General features: G+C 39.1%; 1 protein-coding gene and 1 long non-coding RNA gene across 5 annotated transcripts in view; one reads left to right on the top strand and one right to left on the bottom strand.

The window, feature by feature from the left end:
• LOC144287987 (uncharacterized) overlaps positions 1-18,671 on the top strand; it is a 77,617-nt gene that overhangs the window by 6,061 nt on the left and 52,885 nt on the right. The window lies entirely within an intron of this gene.
• On the bottom strand, positions 125-5,415 carry LOC144287994 (uncharacterized). Its single transcript, XR_013355920.1, has 2 exons — positions 5,068-5,415; positions 125-2,941 (listed from the first exon to the last, which is right to left on the bottom strand). It is a non-coding gene; the product is annotated as an uncharacterized LOC144287994 (long non-coding RNA).

Genomic DNA, 18,671 nt, shown 5'->3' with positions numbered 1-18,671 from the left:
AATTTAATCAAATGGGCTAATCTGTTTGAAAGCTTTGAAACTTGAGAAGTTATGTGTATATGTTATGCTATGATGACTGTCTAAGAAGACTATAATGAGAATTCAAAGCAAAATATAGGTTCCAGATGTTTCAAACTGCCAATATTGCAGCTGTTTATTAGACATACATACACCTAAGTAGCAAGAGTTTTTTATCTTATAATGACCAGGTTAACAGGTGGCTGGAAAAGGGCATTTAACCAATAAGGAACCTATTTAAAATATAATCAATTTGCTACTCACTGCTCATTAAACTAGGAACCAGTGCTTTGCCTGCCATCATTTTTGTCAATTTGTGCTGAGATAAGGAAAATATATGAAATATGACAAATGAGTCATAAACTAAAATTATTTAATTGAATTTGTCTTGATGTTCGTAAGTTGGAAATATAAGAAGTTTGCAGCTCTATATCAGTCCACTAAACTTTAAAAGAAAGTTGGTCTTTGAAATCCCAAAGTGTGGTAACCAGAATGTAGATGTCTCTAGTCTGCTTACATTTGAATCGTTGGAATCATTTTATGATACCATTTGCATGCTTCTTAGGTGTTTTACTTTGCCTCTTTCCTCTCATCAGATCTTGTCCACATCTTAACTTCAACACCTTTTATCATTACAACTAACTTTAAGAGAATATTCTTAAATAATCTCTGGGTGGCTCAGCGGTTTAGCGCCTGCCTTTGGCCCAGGGCGCGATCCTGGAGTCCCAGGATCGAGTCCCACGTCGGGCTCCCTGCATGGAGCCTGCTTCTCCCTCTGCCTGTGTTTCTACCTCTCTCTCTCTCTCTTTCTCTCTCTCTAAGTAAATAAATCTTTAAAAAAATAAGAGAATATTCATTATAGCAAATATGACAAAGCGGGAAAGTATCAGGCAAAATTATTCCTAGAAAATGAGACTAGCGATCCTAAGAGACTTGATAAGCCATTTTTAGAATCTTCAAGATGGTTAAATATGTACAAACCAGTTGTCGTTTTTTGGTTTGGGTTTTTTTTTTTTTTTTTTTTTTTTGTAATGAGAAGATAGTGTTCACAGAAGCTGCCAAGTCTTACAGTACCAGATAGGCAATAGGTTTCACGCCCTTTCCTTATCTCGGCCATTCTGTCACCGATGTCTATTCCATCAGCTGCCAATTCCTTGTGTCTTTAACCTATGGACTAACCATGGTCTAAGATACAGGGAATGTAAAGAACAGACATTGTTGCATACCATTTCCTCTGTTTTAACATATTTTCTCAGTAACCGTTCCTACTCTGGACAGTCACCTCTTCAATGGAATCAACCATTTACAGTCACCTCCAAAGCAATTTTAGCTGCTTGATACCACCATATCTTAGGAATATAGAAGGGAGGCAGGGGAGAGACCCTAATTCTAGGGTAACCAGCAAATAGCAATGACTCACTTCAAGACACAGTCTGGTCAGAGTCTCCATGTCCTTATGGCTTTCTTTGTATAGAGAATATATCATAAGGTGATGTTTTCCTCTCAGTTTGTACATTAATTATGATCTGTGTGTGGTTGTATGTATGTGGAGACCCTACAGTTTCATTAAGATAGAAGATTCTCATATAAGTCCAATCTGTTATGTTGTCCCTCATCTAGAAAGTCACCTGAGAGCAGGCTGTTTTCCCATTCTTCTATCCCTAGAGTTTTGTCCTGGTCCAATGGCCCAGACTGTTTCACGCTCGTGTCCATATGCCAGCTATAAGGAAGAGGGGAAAGGAAGGACACACCCCTTCCCTGTTAGGGAAATTGTGTACTTCACTTCCAGTCACATGACACTGGCCAGGTCTTCACCACGTAGCCACACCTAACTGCAAGAGTGCCTGGGAGAGGTAGTCTTTACTCTGGGTCTACATGTATTGAGTTACACTTTACATATTCCTTCCTATAGAATGCTGAGGAAAGATACTATATAAATAGCAATCTCTACTATACCATTGGGTCAGGCTAGATTTTATGACATGGCAGCCAAAATGGTTACCAGGATGTTCAAGACCTGCATCCTACCAGACAGGAAACCCCAGTGAAAAAAGGCAATATATTCTGATGTCTCTGGCAGATAATTCCTGGAGGACCTGGGACTCTAGATAGCCTCTTGTAATAGACAATAACTTGTAAACAGATGAAGTTGGGGGATGGGAATGTTAAGGAAGACCAATAAGGAAATAACCTCAATAAAGGGTTACAGTTCCTTCAAAGACAATAAGAGTTCCAATGATGGGAATGTACAGGTTACAGCATGTATTTTGTTTTGACTTGATCCTAGACTATGAGGGGAAGTTTGGAATGGGAACAAGCTGGCCATGTTGGTTAGCATCAGACCTTGGAAACTTTGTATGCTGTGCCAAGGAGTTGACTGTTTTTGTGTACAGGGTGAATTCACTGAGATTTTTTAGGCAGGGACTCAACACAATTGAATTTGTCCTCTTGAGACTCCTCTTCGGAATTGACAGCACAAGACTATAGGGATGAGAACGGTTATAAAGGAATGCTGTTGTAGTCCAAGGAGATGATACAGTCCTCAGTAGGGGCAGTCGTTGTGGGCTTGATGAGGAAGGAGCAGGCATGAGAGTTGAAGAGATTGAGCTGGATACCATAATTGTATGGGGATGAGGAAGGTGTAGGGTATGTGAGAAAGGAAGGACTATAGGCTATTTCCCAAGAATCTTGCTTGGGTATTGTGTTAGTGTGTAAGCCAAACTTCTGTGCCAAAGGGGCCCTAAGATAAAAGATGGAAGCTTGTTTCTGTCCCTGCATTGAGTCCAGAAGTGAGCAATCACATGCTCACAGTAAGATTCTTCATGAGCTCAGGCTCCTGTATCATTCTCCCCCCAGCAACTAGTGAGTCATCCTCATCCTCATAGGCAAAGCATACTCACCAGAATTACATCTGTGTTACAGCCTGCAGGCAAGGGCAAAAGGAGGAAATACAAAAAATTCATTTTTTAATGGACTTTTACACAATTTTGCCATTTTTCCACTGGGGAGAATTTAATTATATCACCGTATCCAGCTGCAAAGTGGCCTTGGAAATGTCACTAGACAGGTAGTTCTGTGCCCAGCTACAGCTCGGTGTTCTAATTGCTAAATAGACTAATAAACTAATATATCTTAATATAGACATGTCCAGGCTTCCTGTATTCGAATGCAGACAATTCACAACACCATGGAGGCTATATTGCCATGGCGATCATTTCAAATCTCTCTACTCCCCCTTCCACAATAAATTCACACCTAAAAGTTAAATTCCACGTAATTCTAAATAATTATTTTTCCACAATCAAACGTGCCCGAGATGCCTTTAACACACACACACATACACACACACACACACACTCACATGCTTCTCACATCTTTGTCATTCAGTTCCATCTCAGCCCAAGTATTCCTAGAAATTGCAGAAATTAAGCCATCAGGGTGTCAGGGTTCTCTCCCTGAATGCCTCAGCTCTTTCCCACTCCCCTCTTCTCTGGGAACCTACTGCTTAGACTCACTCATCCCAAACCCCAACAGCTCTCACTATTACTAAAAGAAAAAAAGAGAATGAAGAGGGGCGATAAGCTGACTCCGTCACAGTCAACACATTTGAGAATCTAGGTGTCAGATCAGGTTTGGAGACAGTAGTGGATGCATATGGTGTCCCATGTCACACTAACTTCTGATTTCATCTCCAGCTATAACACACACTCCCAGACCATGATAACAGGCCATTTTACTTAGCTTTCCTCGCTTGGGGCTTTCTCTGTAAGATCATTCTCTTGTGCAATGCTCCTGCAACAGTACAGAAGTTCAAGGGGAAGTTAATGGCCCCGAGGCAGTCCTTAAGCAACGGGAGGATGGGAATTGGTAGATGCTTCACAATCCCAACTTTAAGAAAAAGACAGCTCTGAAATGCATTCTAGATGGATCCTCAGAGGGTCCCTTGCTGGATTGAACCCCAATCTCCCACTACAGTAGTCAATCCAGTAACACATCTTCCCCATGTCACTTTCAGAGTACGACCAACCGGGTCACATCACAGAACTGATTGGGCCCTTAGACGGTCATTGGTAGTATTTTGCAAAGAAGTTTCCACCTGCAGATTTACTTGGGGGCAGAAGCCTAGAAAGAATGGATTAGAATGGGTGAGATGAAGCTTTAATTAGCCACACACCGGATACGGGTTTACCTAGCCACTGAAGGGCACAGGCAAGTTCAAGCCTCACAGCTCACCCTGTAACATGACAACAAAAAAAATCCATATTTTTGTAAAAAATTTGCTGCCAAAAATATTCAGCCCTAATGTTAATTAAGCCATTAGAACCAACTTCCAGTTTACAGGAGAGACCCGCCAAAAGGACGAAGTAATACCACTATGAAGAAGCAATCAGGGCACCTGGGTGGCTCAGTCCGTTAAGCATCTGCCTTTGGCTCAGGTCATGATCTCAAGGTTCTGGGATGGAGTCCTGCATCAGGCTCTCTGCTCAGAGGGGAGTCAGCTTCTCCCTCTCCCTATGCCCCTCCCTGTGCTTGTGTTCTCTCTCTCTCTCTTCTCTCTCTCAAATAAAATCTTTTAAAAAAGAAGAAGAAGCAATCAGCCAAATCCAGCATGTGGGATATCCAGCAGGACAATTAACAAAATGTCCACAGCAATCTATCTTCCCTCACAAGGTAAGACGTGAGGAAGTGGAAGAGCAGGCGTGGGCTACTCTTTGGAAGAGAAGAGACAGTACTTTGTGAAGGAGAGAATACCTCAGGTTGTGTTTTTGGTTGCTTTGAGTCTTAAACCCTTTACTAGGCTCAGACAAAAATCCATTGAGAGAAAAAGGAGGAGCCTGGGCTGAGAAGCTCAGGGGAAGGAAGGAGATGGACCAAAGCCCAAGGGTCAGGATCATACTGGAACAGAAGCCTCCACCCTTCTTCTTCCAAACCTAGAGGAAGAAAGGGAGGCTCCTACAGAATTTCTTAATTCTTTCTTTGAATTAGGATGCTGGGTTTTCCACTGCAAGAATGGGAGCAGCTTGGAGGAGAGGGCAGGAGCTCTCTTACCGGCTCACTGGTAAGCTTCATGAGAGCTGGAGATAAGGTCTACTTCATCTTTATATTTCTTGTAACACCAACCAAAGTGCTTTGAACAGAGTTGAAAAAAAAAAAACATTTAAGACTAGAGGTGTTACTGTAAAATAGGACAGCATATATCCTAGATCTTAACAATATAAGATGTATTACTAGAAGTACCTGGGTGGCTTAGTTGGTTAAGAGTTTGCCTTTGGCTCAGGTCATGATCCGAGGACCCTGGGATCCAGCCCCATGTTGGACTCCCTGCTCAGTGGAGAGTCTGCTTCCCCCTCTGCCTCTGCCCCTGCTTGTGCTCACTCGCTCTCTCTCTCTCTTGCTCACTCTTTCTCTCAAATAAATGAATAAAATCTTAAGATATATTACTAAACTTCTATTTTAGGGATGCCTGGGTGGCTCAGTGATTGAGCATCTATCTTCGGCTCAGGGTGTGATCCTGGAGACCTGGGATCCAGTCCAGCATCAGGCTCCTTGCAGAGAGCCTACTTCTCCCTCTGCCTATGTCTCTGTCTGTGTGTGTGTGTGTCACATGAATAAATAAAATATTTTTTAAAACTTCTATTTTAAGAATAATCCTTCAATAACTCGAATTTCTGTATATTGTTCTTAATCACTAACTAGGGGGATTCTTGATTTTTTTGGTTAGAATCATGGAATACTAGAGCCCGCTTTTTTTTTTTTTTACCATTTTCTGAAAACTTTTTGTTATTTTTAAAATATCTGTAATATTTATTTATTTATTTATTTATTTATTTATTTATTTTAAAGATTTTATTTATTTATGAGAGACAGAGAGAGGCAGAGACATAGGCAGAGGGAGAAGCAGGATCCCTGTGGGGAGCCTGATGTGGGACTCTATCCTGGGACCTGGGGATCATGCCCTGAGCGGAAGCCAGATGCTCAACCACTGAGCAACCCAGGTGTCCCTTAAATTTTATTTAAATTCAACTTGTCAACATATAATATAATCCCCAGTGCCCATCACAGCACATGCCCTCCTTGATGCCTCACCCACTTACCCTATCCGCTCACCCACCTCCCGTTCTACAACTCTTTGTTTCACAGAGTTAGGAGTGTCTCATGGTTTATCTTCCTCTCTAATTTTTCCCATTCAGTTTCCCTCCTTTCCCTTATGGTCCCTTTCACTATTTCTTATGTTCCGCCTATGAATGCAACCATATGATGATAATTGTCTTTCTCCAATTGACTTATTTCACTCAGTATAATACCCTTCAGTTCCATCCATGTCAAAGCAAATGGTGAGTCTTCGTCCTTTCTGATGGCTAGTATTCCATCATGTATATACAGACCACATCTTCTTTATCCATTCATCTGTCAGAGGACATCGTGGCTCCTTCCACAGTTTGGCTATTGTGGACACTGCTGTTACGAACACTGTAGAGCCCACATTTCTTATTTAGACCTAAAGAACTTTAAATAATATACCATGGATCATACTGCTAGTTATCAGTAATACTGGAATTAGAACTGGTTTCCTATATTTTAATCAGGGCACTTTGTGCACAGGACACCAGTGCACCTCTTGCGTCCCAAAAATCATTTATGGTGAAAACTACATCATTTTTTCAGTGTGTACACCACCTCAAATATAAGATTGGGAAAGTAAAGTCTCAGTTGTTCCACATGAGCTGTATTTCATCCTCCCACCTAGTCCTTAGGCACCATAGAGCACTGAATCTATAATTTATGCACCCCAATCCTAGGAACTCTGAATAAAGAGATGTCCAGACTTAAAGCAAAATTGAGCACAATCTCAGCACAACTGAGGAAGAAAATTAAAATTTGGTCTTAGGGGATGCCTGGGTGGCTGAGCGGTTAAGCATTTGCCTTTGGCTCAGGGTGTGATCCCAGAGTCCCAGGATTGAGTCCCACATCGAGCTCCCTGCAGGGAGCCTGCTTCTCCCTCTGCCTCTCTCTCTCTCTCTGTCTCTATGAATAAATAAATAAAATTTTTTAAAAATTTGGTTTTAGTTCAGAATAAAACCCAAGGAAAAATGGAATGATCCATTTTTCCAGTGATCAAATGGAATGATTTTATATATTAAAACACACAGTATTATTTTTAGTGTTATATTATGCCTTTATTTTTAATATTGCATTTGGTAGTTATACTATTCATATTTGTGGTATTATATTTTGACCATTTTGGTTCTGATACACTTCAATAATCTCAAATCAGAGCATTGAACTAACTTAATACATTTCAAACTTTTCTTATATTTAAATTCATGGTTATGATATTAAATATGTCAAGGTAATAATAAAGTATACTTTATCAAATAGTATCTCTGTGTACTCACTGAATACCACTTGAATACATGAGTGAGGAGCAATAAAAACAGTCTTAATTTTAATCAATTTGCACAGTAGTGAGGTTCAGATTTAATGATGTATGTCACTTTATTTCAAAATGCAACATAAATTTATCAAAAAGTCTATACACATTTCTCATTGAAGCTAGGATTACAACTGGAATAAAAATAAAATAACCATACGATTTAATGTTTAAGGTCTCTGAAATGTGAACTCTCAATATAGTCGATTTTTAATTTTTTGGAACTCAGGTCCTTTCTTTTTGCCATGTTGTCTGTCTGCTGGCTGTTTTTTGAATGTTCAGGAGAAGAGATGGGATGGAGAGCTGGAATTAGCCAACTCAATTGCTTGTCAGGAGACTCAGAACATTTGGAGGAAGGTGAGGCCCAACCAACTGTTTAAAATAAGATCTCCATAAGCTAAGAGTCCTATTCCTTTTTCTCTGTGTGGTTGTCCAGTTTTTTTCAGCACCATTTGTTAGACTATGCTTTCCTCATTGGCTGTTTCTTGGCTCCCTTGTCAAATATCGATTGACCTTATATGTAGTAGTAATTTCTGAGCCCTCTATTATGTTCTATTGATCTATGAGTCTCTATTTATGCCAGTGCTATACTGTTATAATTATAGTTTTGTGATACAGGCACATTTTGACTTATTGTGCTTTGTTTTATTGCACTTCACAGATATTGTGGTTTTTTTTTACAAACTGGAAGTTTGCGGCACTCCTACATTGAGCCAATCTATTGGCATCATTTTTCCAACAGCATCTGTTTACTTTGTGTTTCTGTGTCACATTTTGGTGAGTCTTCCAATATTCCCAAATTTTCATGACTATAATTGTTATGGTGGTCTATAATTAAGGACCTTTAATGTTACTTTAGTAATTGTTCTGGGTCAGTTGGTTAGGCACCAACTCTTGATTTTGACTTAGGTCATGATCTCAGCATTGTGAGATCAACCCTGTGTAGGGCTCTGCGCTGGGCATGGAGCCTGCTTAAGATTCTCTCTCTCCTTCTCCCTTTGCCACTCCCCCCCCTCCATCTTTCTCAAAAAGAAAAAAAGAAGATAGCAAACTTAATGGATAAATGTTTTATATGTCCTGCTCCACAGATCTGATTTTCCCTGTCTCTCTTCCTCTCCTTGGGTCTCCCTATTCACTGAGATACAGAAATATTGAAATTAGGCCATTGAATAGCCCTACAAGTGGCCCTTAAGTGTTCAAGTGAAAGGAAGGGTTACATGTCTTTCACTTTAAATGAAAAGCTAGGGGATCCCTGGGTGGCTCAGTGGTTGAACGTCTGCCTTGGGCCCAGGGCATGATCCTGGAGACCCAGGATAGAGTCCCGCGTTGGGCTTCCTGCATGGAGCCTGCTTCTCCCTCTGCCTGTGTGTGTGTGTGTGTGTGTGTGTCTCATGAATAAATAAATAAAATCTTTAAAAAAAATGAAAAGCTGGAACTCATTATCATTAAATGCAGTGAGGAGGGCATGTCAAGAGCCAAAAGAGACCAAAAACTAGGCATCTTGCACCAAACAGTCAAGTTTTGAATGCAAAAAAAGTTCCTGAAGGAAATGAAAAGCGCTACTCCAGTGAACACACAAATGATAAGAAAGTGAAACAGCCTTATTGCTGAGATGGAGAAAGTCTGAGTGGTTTGGATAAGGATCACACCAGCCACAACATTCCCTTAAGCCAAAGCCTAATCCAGAGTAAGGACCCTAACTCTTTGTAATTCTAGGTAGGCTGAGAGAAGTGAGGAAGCTGCAAAAAGTTGGAAGCTAGCAGAAGTTGGTTCATGAGGTTTAAGGAAAGAAGACATATCCATAACATGAAAGTCCAAGATAAAGCAGCAAGTGCTGATGTAGAAGTTGCAGCAAGTTTTCCAGATCCGGCTAACTTAATAATGAAGGTGGCTACACTAAACAATATATTTTTCAGTGTAGATTAAAAAGCCTTCAATTGGAAGAAGATGCCATCTAGGACATTCATAACTGCTATGCTTTTATAACCAGTCTTTTCCCTCCTCACTTCCCTAACCTCCTCACTTGCCAAACCTAGTCTGTAATCCATATCTGTATTTTTTTTAATTTAAAGAATGTTATAGGGATCCCTGGGTGGCTCAGCAGTTTAGTGCCTGCCTTTGGCCCAGGGCGCGATCCTGGGGTCCTGGGATCGAGTTCCGCGTTGGGCTCCCAGCGTGGAGCCTGCTTCTCCCTTCTCCCGTGTCTCTGCCTCTCTCTCTCTCTCTCTCTAATCAATCATTCAATCTTAAAAAAAAGAATGTTATAAAAATGTCATCATATGGTATGTAACCTTTGAGATTTTTAAAAAGATTTTATTTATTTATTCATGAGAGAGAAGCAGGGACACAGGCAGAGGGAGAAGCAGGCTCCATACAGGGAGCCGATGTGGGACTCGATCCCAGGTCTCCAGGATCAGGCCCTGGCCTGAAGGTGGCGCTAAACCGCTGAGCCACCCAGGCTGCCCACCTTTGAGATTTTTTCATTCAGTATATTTCTCTTGAGATTTATCCAAGTTTTCTGTGCATTAGTAATTCACTTCTAGACGTAGACATTCCAAATGGTATAGTAACAATCCTCCTCAAAATCATCCCCTCCATAAAAGCTATTAAAACACTAGCAAAAACTCTTAAAATAAACTTATTAGAACTATGGAAAATAGCTAAAGGCCCACTACATTCTGAGAAGTGTTCATTCAAGAAAAATAAGTGAATCTTGATAAAAGCAGTAAGCCTTGTGACATTTTAACATGCCCTAATCTCATCCTTCTCTCCTTAGCTTTATGGGAGCCTTAAAATTCAACAGCTTCACAACTACAGTGCCTATAAAAAAAATAGCAGTTTAGCAGCCACTGGAGGAGACATAATGGATTTGGAGATCCCTAAAAGCCCTATCCCCAGAGATTGCTTCTCCTGTGGCTCACCTAAAAGCTCCATTATCAGGACTTGTCTTTATTTGACCTATTTCAGAGTACACTTTGTGAAAATAGCTTGACATACAAGGCTTTTGAGAAAGAAGAAAGAAAGAAAGAAGAAGAAAGAAAGAAAGAAAGAAAGAAAGAAAGAAAGAAAGAAAGAAAGAAAGAAAAAGAAGAAAGAAAGAAAGAAGAAGGAAGGAAGGAAGGAAGGAAGGAAGGAAGGAAGGAAGGAAGGAAGGAAGAAAGAAAGAAAGAAAGAAAGAAAGAAAGAAGAAAGAAAGAAAGAAGAAAGAAAGAAAGAAGAAAGAAAGAAGAGATCAGTGACACGACTAAAGAAAAAAATAGATAAATTGGCTTTAGTTAAACTTTTGTGCTTCATATGATACCATCAATAAAATGCAAAGACAATGGAAAGAGAAAATATTGGCAAATTATATATATGATAAGAGACTTGTGTCTCTACTATATGTAAAGAACTCATAGAATTTAATAATAAAAATACAAACAATCCAATTAAAAATGGAGAAAGGACTTGTATAGACATTTCTCAAGAGAAGCTATATAAGTGACCAAAAAGCACGTGAAAAGATGGTTGATGTCAATAGTCATTAAAAGAAATGCAAATCAAAACCACTTCACACCCAAATGGATTGCTAGTGGCTGGCTCAGTGGAGCATGTGACTTGATCTCAGATTGTAGGTTTGAGCCCCACTTTGGGTGTGAAGATTACTTAAAAATAAGATCTTTAAAAAAAAGAACAAAATGAAATAAATAGCAACAAAAAACTGGAAAATAACAAGAGCTGGGAAGGATATGGAAAAAAATTAAATCCTTATAAGCTGCTGTTTCTAATATGGTGCAGTTGCTGGGGTACCTGGGTGGCTCAGTCAGTTTAGCATCCAACTCCTGATTCTGGCCGAAGTCATGATCTCAGGATCTTGAGATCAAGCCCCACATCAGGCTCATCATGGAGTCTGCCTGAGATTCTCTCCTTCTCCCTCTGTCCCTCTACCTGCTCATGCTCTCTCTCTCGCTCTCTTTCAAAAATAAATAAAATCTTTTTAAAAAGTTAAAATAGTGCAGTTGCTTTGGAAAACCATTTGGAGTTCCTCAAAAAAATTAAACACGGTTACCGTATGATCAAACAATATTACTTTCAGGTATATACCCAAGAGAATTGAAAAAATATCCAGAAAAAAAAAACTGGTACACAAATATTCATAGAAGCATTACTCAAAACTAACAAAAAGTAGAAAAAAATGCTCATTAAGTGATAAGTGGATGAAAATAATGCCAGAATCAACACCATGGAATATTATTTGGCCATAAGTAGGAATAGAGTTCTGATCCATGTTATGACGTGGATGAACCTTGAAAACATTATGTTAAGCAAAAGAAGCCAAGCACAGAGGACACATAATGTATGCTTTAAATGAAATATCCAGAATAGACAAAACTATGGAGACATAAAGGAGATTGGTGGTTACTGAGGACTTGGGGGCTGGGCATATGGAGGGTCGGGAGGAAATGAATATTCACTGTTAATAGATATGGAGTTTTGGGGGGACAATGAAAATATTTTGAAATGCATGGTGATTATTGTACAATATCTAAATAGTTTAGATATCTAGTTGTTTTTGTTTTTGTTTTAAGTAGGCCCCATGGCCAGCATAGAGCCCAACGTGGGGATTGAACTCATGACCCTGAGATTAAGACCTGAGCTTAACCAACTAAGCCACCCAGGGACTTCTAGATATCTAGTTTTTATACCATGGATGAATTAGTGAAAATAGTAAAAATGAGTAAATTGCAAACTTTAAAGGGATGAGTTTCATAGAGACTTTTGAGGAGGATGGTAGAATGGAGGGTCCTAGAACTCCCCTCATCATGAATACACCTAGAAAACACCCCCATCAGTATAAAAATAAACCAGAAAATTGCCCAAAAACTGTCAGACTGGCAGAGCAGTCTCTCCACAGTAGAGAAAAGACCACACTGAAGAGAGTAGGAAAGGAAGAGATGTGGCCAGGAGCCACAGTCCCTGAGGGGGAGGGATGCCACTGGGTGAAATGAGGGGGAAGGAGCAGACCCCTACTAGGCACCCTGGGCATGGGGGGGCCCATACTAGAAAGACAAATCCCCATGCCATTCCTTTTCCTGTTCTCTCGTAGTCTAAATACACAGACACCTATGGGAGCCAGCACAGCACCAACTTTCTTCACTGAGCTTTGTAATGGTATGCCCTGCCACTACCCATGTTCTCCTACAGACCCTCACCCTCCATCCTAGTCTTGGCAAGAGGGTGGCTTCAAGGCCATACCCTCAAAATTTCAGCACTGACCATGCTAATTACATGCCTTGACCCTATGTTCTCCTGCAGACCTGCCCCCTCCAACTTGTCCTTGGCAGGAGTCAATCCAAAGCAATGCCACAAGTTTGGCACTGTGCAAACAGCCCCTTCAGGGGCCATCACCATTCCAAAGTGACTCCTACCTCAGGGAAAGGGGAGAAGATAACTACATATACCAGTCTAACTGAGGCCCCACTAGTGGGCTGGGGGCAGATATCTGGTCTGACTGCAGGCTACACACACCAACAAAAGCTTCTCAGAGCACAACACAGGGAGAGTACCCTGCAGTTCAATGCTACTGCAGCTTTGGCAAACATCTTGTCTGACTCAACAGAAGGCTAAGGCAACACCATAGTGGCCCACTAACAACACAAGGATGAAATCTTGCCCACAAAAGGCAAATAAAACCATTACAAATGACTAGCCTGAAGGCTGCTCAACCACAACAGTATTATGCATGCAACACACATAGGAGAAATTCCCTGAAACACCAGGTTCTGGTGAACAGAGGACATTGTACTCAGGTCACTACTGGATCTCTTTTTCATAAAGTCACTACTTGCAAGAGGAGGAGACATAGCTGACATTCCTAACACATAGAAACAGATACAGAGAATTTGATGAAATGAAGAGTATGTCCCAAATTAATGAACAGGACAAAATCACAAGAGAGTTAAATGAAACATAAATAATATGCCTGGTAGAGAAATACTTTTCCTGATAGAAAATTTAAAGTAATGGTCATAAATGTACTTACTGGACTTGAGAAAAGAGTGGAAGACCTCAGTGAGATCCTCCACAAAGACATAGAAAACATAATAAAGAACCAGAGATGAAGAACTCAATAACTAAAGTTTAAAATACATTATGGAAAGCAATCAAACTGAACAGAAGAAAGAAAGAAGTAATAATAAAAGATGAAAATAGATTGAAAGAACTCAGTGACACCATCAAGCATAATAAGATTCACATTATAGGGATCCCAGAAGAAGAAACTAGAGAAGAGGGGGCAGAAAATGTATTTGAAGAAATAATAGCTGAAAACTTGCTGAATCTGGAGAAGGAAAAAAACTTCCAGATCCAGAAGCTGTAACACCCAACAAAAATCAACCCAGAGTAGGGGCACCTGGAAGCTTAGTGGTTGAGTGTCTGCCTTTGGCTCAGGGAAAAAAGAGTCCTGGGATCGAGTCCCACATCAGGCTCCTCACAGTGAGCCTGCTTCTCCCTCTGCCTGTGTCTCTGCCTCTCTGTGTGTGTGTGTCTCTCATGAATAAATAAATAAAATCTTTTTTTAAAAAAAGACACATAATAATTAAAATGGCAAAAAGTAGTGATAGAGAATTTTAAAACTAGCAAGAAAAAAGAAAATAGTTACATACAAGGGAAATCCCATAAAGCTAACAGCTGATTTATCAGTAGAAACATTGCATGCCAGAAAAAATGTAGCATGATATGTTCAAAGTGCTAAGAGAAAACAAACAAAAAACCTGCAACCAAGAATACTCTTATCTAGCAAGGCTATCATTCAGAATAGAGGAGAACTAAAGAGTTTCCCAGACAAACAAAAGTTAATGGAATTCATGACCGCTAAACCAGCCTATAAACATTGTTAAAGGAGACTCTTTGAGTGGACAAGAAAGATCATAAGCAAGAGTAAGAAAAATAGAAAGCACAAAGCTATAAAAATAAGTATATCTATAAAAATTAGTCAAAGTTTCACAAAATAAAGATGTAAAGTATAATACCAAGTACCTAAAATGTGGAGGTTAAGGAATAAAAATTTAGTGCTTTTATTATAATGGGCTCAAACTTAAGCTACCATCAACTTAACATAGACTGCTATGTTTATAAGATGCTGTATATAAACCTAATGGTAATCAAAAGTCAAAAATCTAGAATAGATTTGCAAAATATAAAGAGAAGGGAATCCAAGTTTATGACTAAAGAAAGCCTGCAAACCATGATAGAAGAAAAAGATCTACAAAAACAAATAACAAAATGCCAATAAATACATACCTATCAATAATTACTTTGAATGTAAATGGTCTAAATACTCCAATCAAAAAGACAGAGTGATGGAAGGGATGAAAAATGAAGACCCACATGCTGCCTACAAGAGATTCACTTCAGCCTGGGTGGCTCAGTCAGTTAAGCGTCCAACTCTTGATTTCAGCTCAGGTCATGATCTCAGGGTCATGGGATTGAGCCCCATATCAGGCTCCATGCTCATCAGAGAGTCTCCTTGTCCCTCTTCTTCTGTTCCTCCCTGCTCACGTTCTCTCTCTCTCTCTCTCATAAATAAATAAATAAATAAATAATCAGTAAGTAAATAAATAAATAAATAAAATCTTTTAAAAAAGTGAACAGATGGAAAAGCATTTATCATGCAAATGGAAGTGAAAAGAAAGCCAGGATAGTAATACATATATCAACAAAACAGATAGTAAGACAAAGCCTGTAACAAGACAAAGAAAAATACTATGTAATTATAAAGGGAAGAATCCAACAAGAAGATGTAACAATTGTAAATATTTATGCACCCAAAATGAGAACACCCAAATACTTAAAACAGCTAAAAACAAACATAAAGTAGCTTAGAGTAATACCATATTAGTAGGAGACTTTAACACCCCACTTACATCAATGGATAGATAATCCAGACAGAAAATGAAAAAGAAAAGCAGTGACTTTGAATGACACATTGGACCACATGGATCTAACAGAGATATTCAGAACATTCCATCCTAAAACAGCAGAACACACATTTTTTTCAAGTGCACATGGAATATTCTCCAGACCTGATCACATATTAGGCCACAAAACAAGTCTCAACAAATGAAAAAAATTGAAGTCATACTATGCATTTTTTTCCAATGACACTATGAAACTAGAAATCAAACACGGGAAAAACTCTTGAAGGAACACAAATATATAGAGGTTAAATAACATGCTCCTAAAAGATGAATGAGTCAACAAAAAAAATCATAAACAGAATTATAAATACATAAAAGCAAATGAAAATGAAAACACAATGGCCCAGAATCTTTGGGATACAGCAAAAGCTGTCCTAAGAAAGAAGTTTATAGCAATACAGGCCAGTCAAGAAGCAAGAAAAATCTAACTGAACAAACCAACCTTATATCTACATGAGCTCGAAAAAGAAGAACAAATAAAACCCAAAATCAGTAGAAGGAAGGAAATAATAAAGATTGGAGAAATGAAATAGAAACTAAAATAAATAATAAAACAGATCAATGAAACCAGAAGCTGGTTCTCCGGAAAGATTAACAAAATTGATAAATATTTAGCCAGACTCATTAAAAAAAGAGAAGGTGGGAGCACCTGGGTGGCTCAGTAGGTTAAGTACTGACTCTTCATTTTGGCTCAGGTCATGATCTCAGTCATGAGGTCGAGCCTTATGTCAGGCTCTGCATTGGGCATAGAGATTTATTCTTTCCCTCTGTACCCCCCACCCCTGGATTATGCTCTCTCTCTCTCTAAAAAAAAAAAATTAAAATTAAAATAAATAAAAATTAATTTTTTAAAATAGAAGACTCAAAATCAGAAATGAATGAGGAGAAATGACAATGGACACTAAAGAAATATAAAGGATTATAAGAGGTAATTATAATAAACTACATGCCAACAAATTGGATGAAATGGATAAATTCCTAGAAACATGTAACCTCTCAAAATTGTATCAGGAAAAAAATAGAAAATCTGAAAAGACTGATTTCCAGCAATTAAATTGAATCAGTAATCAAAAAATTCCCAATAAACAAAAGTCTAGGGCCAGATGCCTTCACAGGTGAATTCTACCAAACATTTAAAGAAGAGTTAATACCTATTCCCAAACTATTCCCAAAATAGAAGGGGAAAGAAAGTTTCCAAATTGATTTTTTGAGGCCAGCATTACCCTCATACCAAAACCAGATAAAGATGCTAGAAAAAGAGAAACAGAGAGACAGAAAACTATAGGTACCAAAGACCAATATCTCTGATGAACATGAACACAGATGTGAAAATCTTCATCAATATATTAGCAAAATGGGGCACCTGGGTAGCTCTGTCCCACTGAGTATCTGCCTTTGGTTTGGGTCATGATCTCAGGGTGCTGGGATCAGACCCTGCATCAGGCTCCACATTTAGTGCAGAACTTCCTTCTCCCTCTGCTCCTCCCTACTGCTCTTACTTTCTCTTGCTCTCTCTCAAATAAATAAATAAAATCTTTAAAAAGGAGAGAAAAAATGAGTGGGAAATATCAGAAAGGGAGACAGAACATGAAAGACTCCTAACTTTGGGAAACGAACTAGGGGTGGTGGAAGGGGAGGTGGGCGGGGGGTGGGGGTGACTGGGTGGTGGGCACTGAGGTGGGCACTTGATGGGATGAGCACTGGGTGTTATTCTATATGTCGGCAAAATGAACACCAATAAAAAATAAATTTATAAAAATAAATAAATAAAGATACATTAACAAAATGAATCCAACAGGTCATTTAAAAAATCATTCACCACAATCATGTGGGATTTATTTCCCAGATTCACCTGTGGTTCAGTATTCACAAATCAGTCAACGTGGTGTATCTCATCAAAAAGAGAAATAAAAGCCATATGATCATTTCAATAGATATAGAATACTATCTGACAAAGAACAACATCCATTTATGATAAAAACCCTCAACAAAGTAGGTTTAGAGGGAACATACTGCAACCTAATAAAGACAATGTATGTATGACAAACCCACAGAAAACATCATAGTCAATGGTGAAAATCTGAGAGTTTTTCCCCTATGATTAGGAATATGACAAGCTTTTCCCCTATGATTTTTAGGAATATGACAAGCTTTTCCCCTATGATTAGGAATATGACTACTGGGCAGCCCCAGTGGCCCAGCGGTTTAGCGCTACCTTCAGCTCAGGGTGTGGTCCTGGAGTCCAGGATCGAGTCCTGCCTTGGGCTCCCTGCATGGAGCCTGCTTCTCCCTTTGCCTGTGTCTCTGCCTCTCTTTCTCTCTGTGTCTCTCATGAATAAATAAATAAAATCTTAAAAAAAAAAAAGGAATATGACTACTCTCACCACTTTTATTCAACATAGTACTGGAAGTCCTAGACATAGTAATCAGACAGCAAATTGGTAAGGAAAAATAAAACTTTCACTATTTGCAGATGAGAAGATACTATATAGAGAAAAACCCTAAAAACTACACCAAAACACCTCTAGAACCGATAAATTAATTCAATAAGGCCTCAGGATACAAAATCAATATACAAATCCATTGCATTTGTATACACTAATAATGAAGTAGCAGAAAGAGAAATTAAGAGAACAACCTTATTTACAATTGTACCAAAAATAATAAGATACATAAGGAATAAACTTAGCCATGAAGTGAAAAACTTGTGCTCTGAAAACTATAAAACACTGATGAAAGAAATTGAAGATGACACTAACAAATGGAAAGATATTCCATGTGCATGGATAAGGAGAAAAAATATCATTAAAATGTCCATTCTAGGGGCACCTGGGTGGCTCAATTGGTTGAGCTTCTGCCCTCAGCTTGGGTCATGATCCCAGAGTCCTGAGATCAAGCCCCACATCAGACTCCCTGCTCAGCAGGGAGCCTGCTTCTCCTTCTTCCTCTGCCATTACCCCTGCTTGTGCTCTCTGGCTCTACCTATCTCTCATAAATTAATTAAATAACTAATGAATTAATTAAAATATTTTAAAGGGGATCCCTGGGTGGCTCAGCGGTTTAGCGCCTGCCTTTGGCCCAGGGCACGATCCTGGAGTCCCGGGATCAAGTCCCGCGTGGGGCTCCCGGCGTGGAGCCTGCTTCTCCCTCCTCCTGTGTCTCTGCCTCTCTTTCTCTATGTCTAAATAAATAAATAAATATTTAAAAAAAATAAAATCTTTTAAAAAATAAATAAAAACTTTCTAAAAAATATAATGTCCATT

This window comes from Canis aureus, chromosome 17 (assembly GCF_053574225.1).
Source record: "Canis aureus isolate CA01 chromosome 17, VMU_Caureus_v.1.0, whole genome shotgun sequence".
NCBI classification, from domain to species: domain Eukaryota; kingdom Metazoa; phylum Chordata; class Mammalia; order Carnivora; family Canidae; genus Canis; species Canis aureus.
This window is presented reverse-complemented; position numbering and strand designations above follow the sequence as displayed.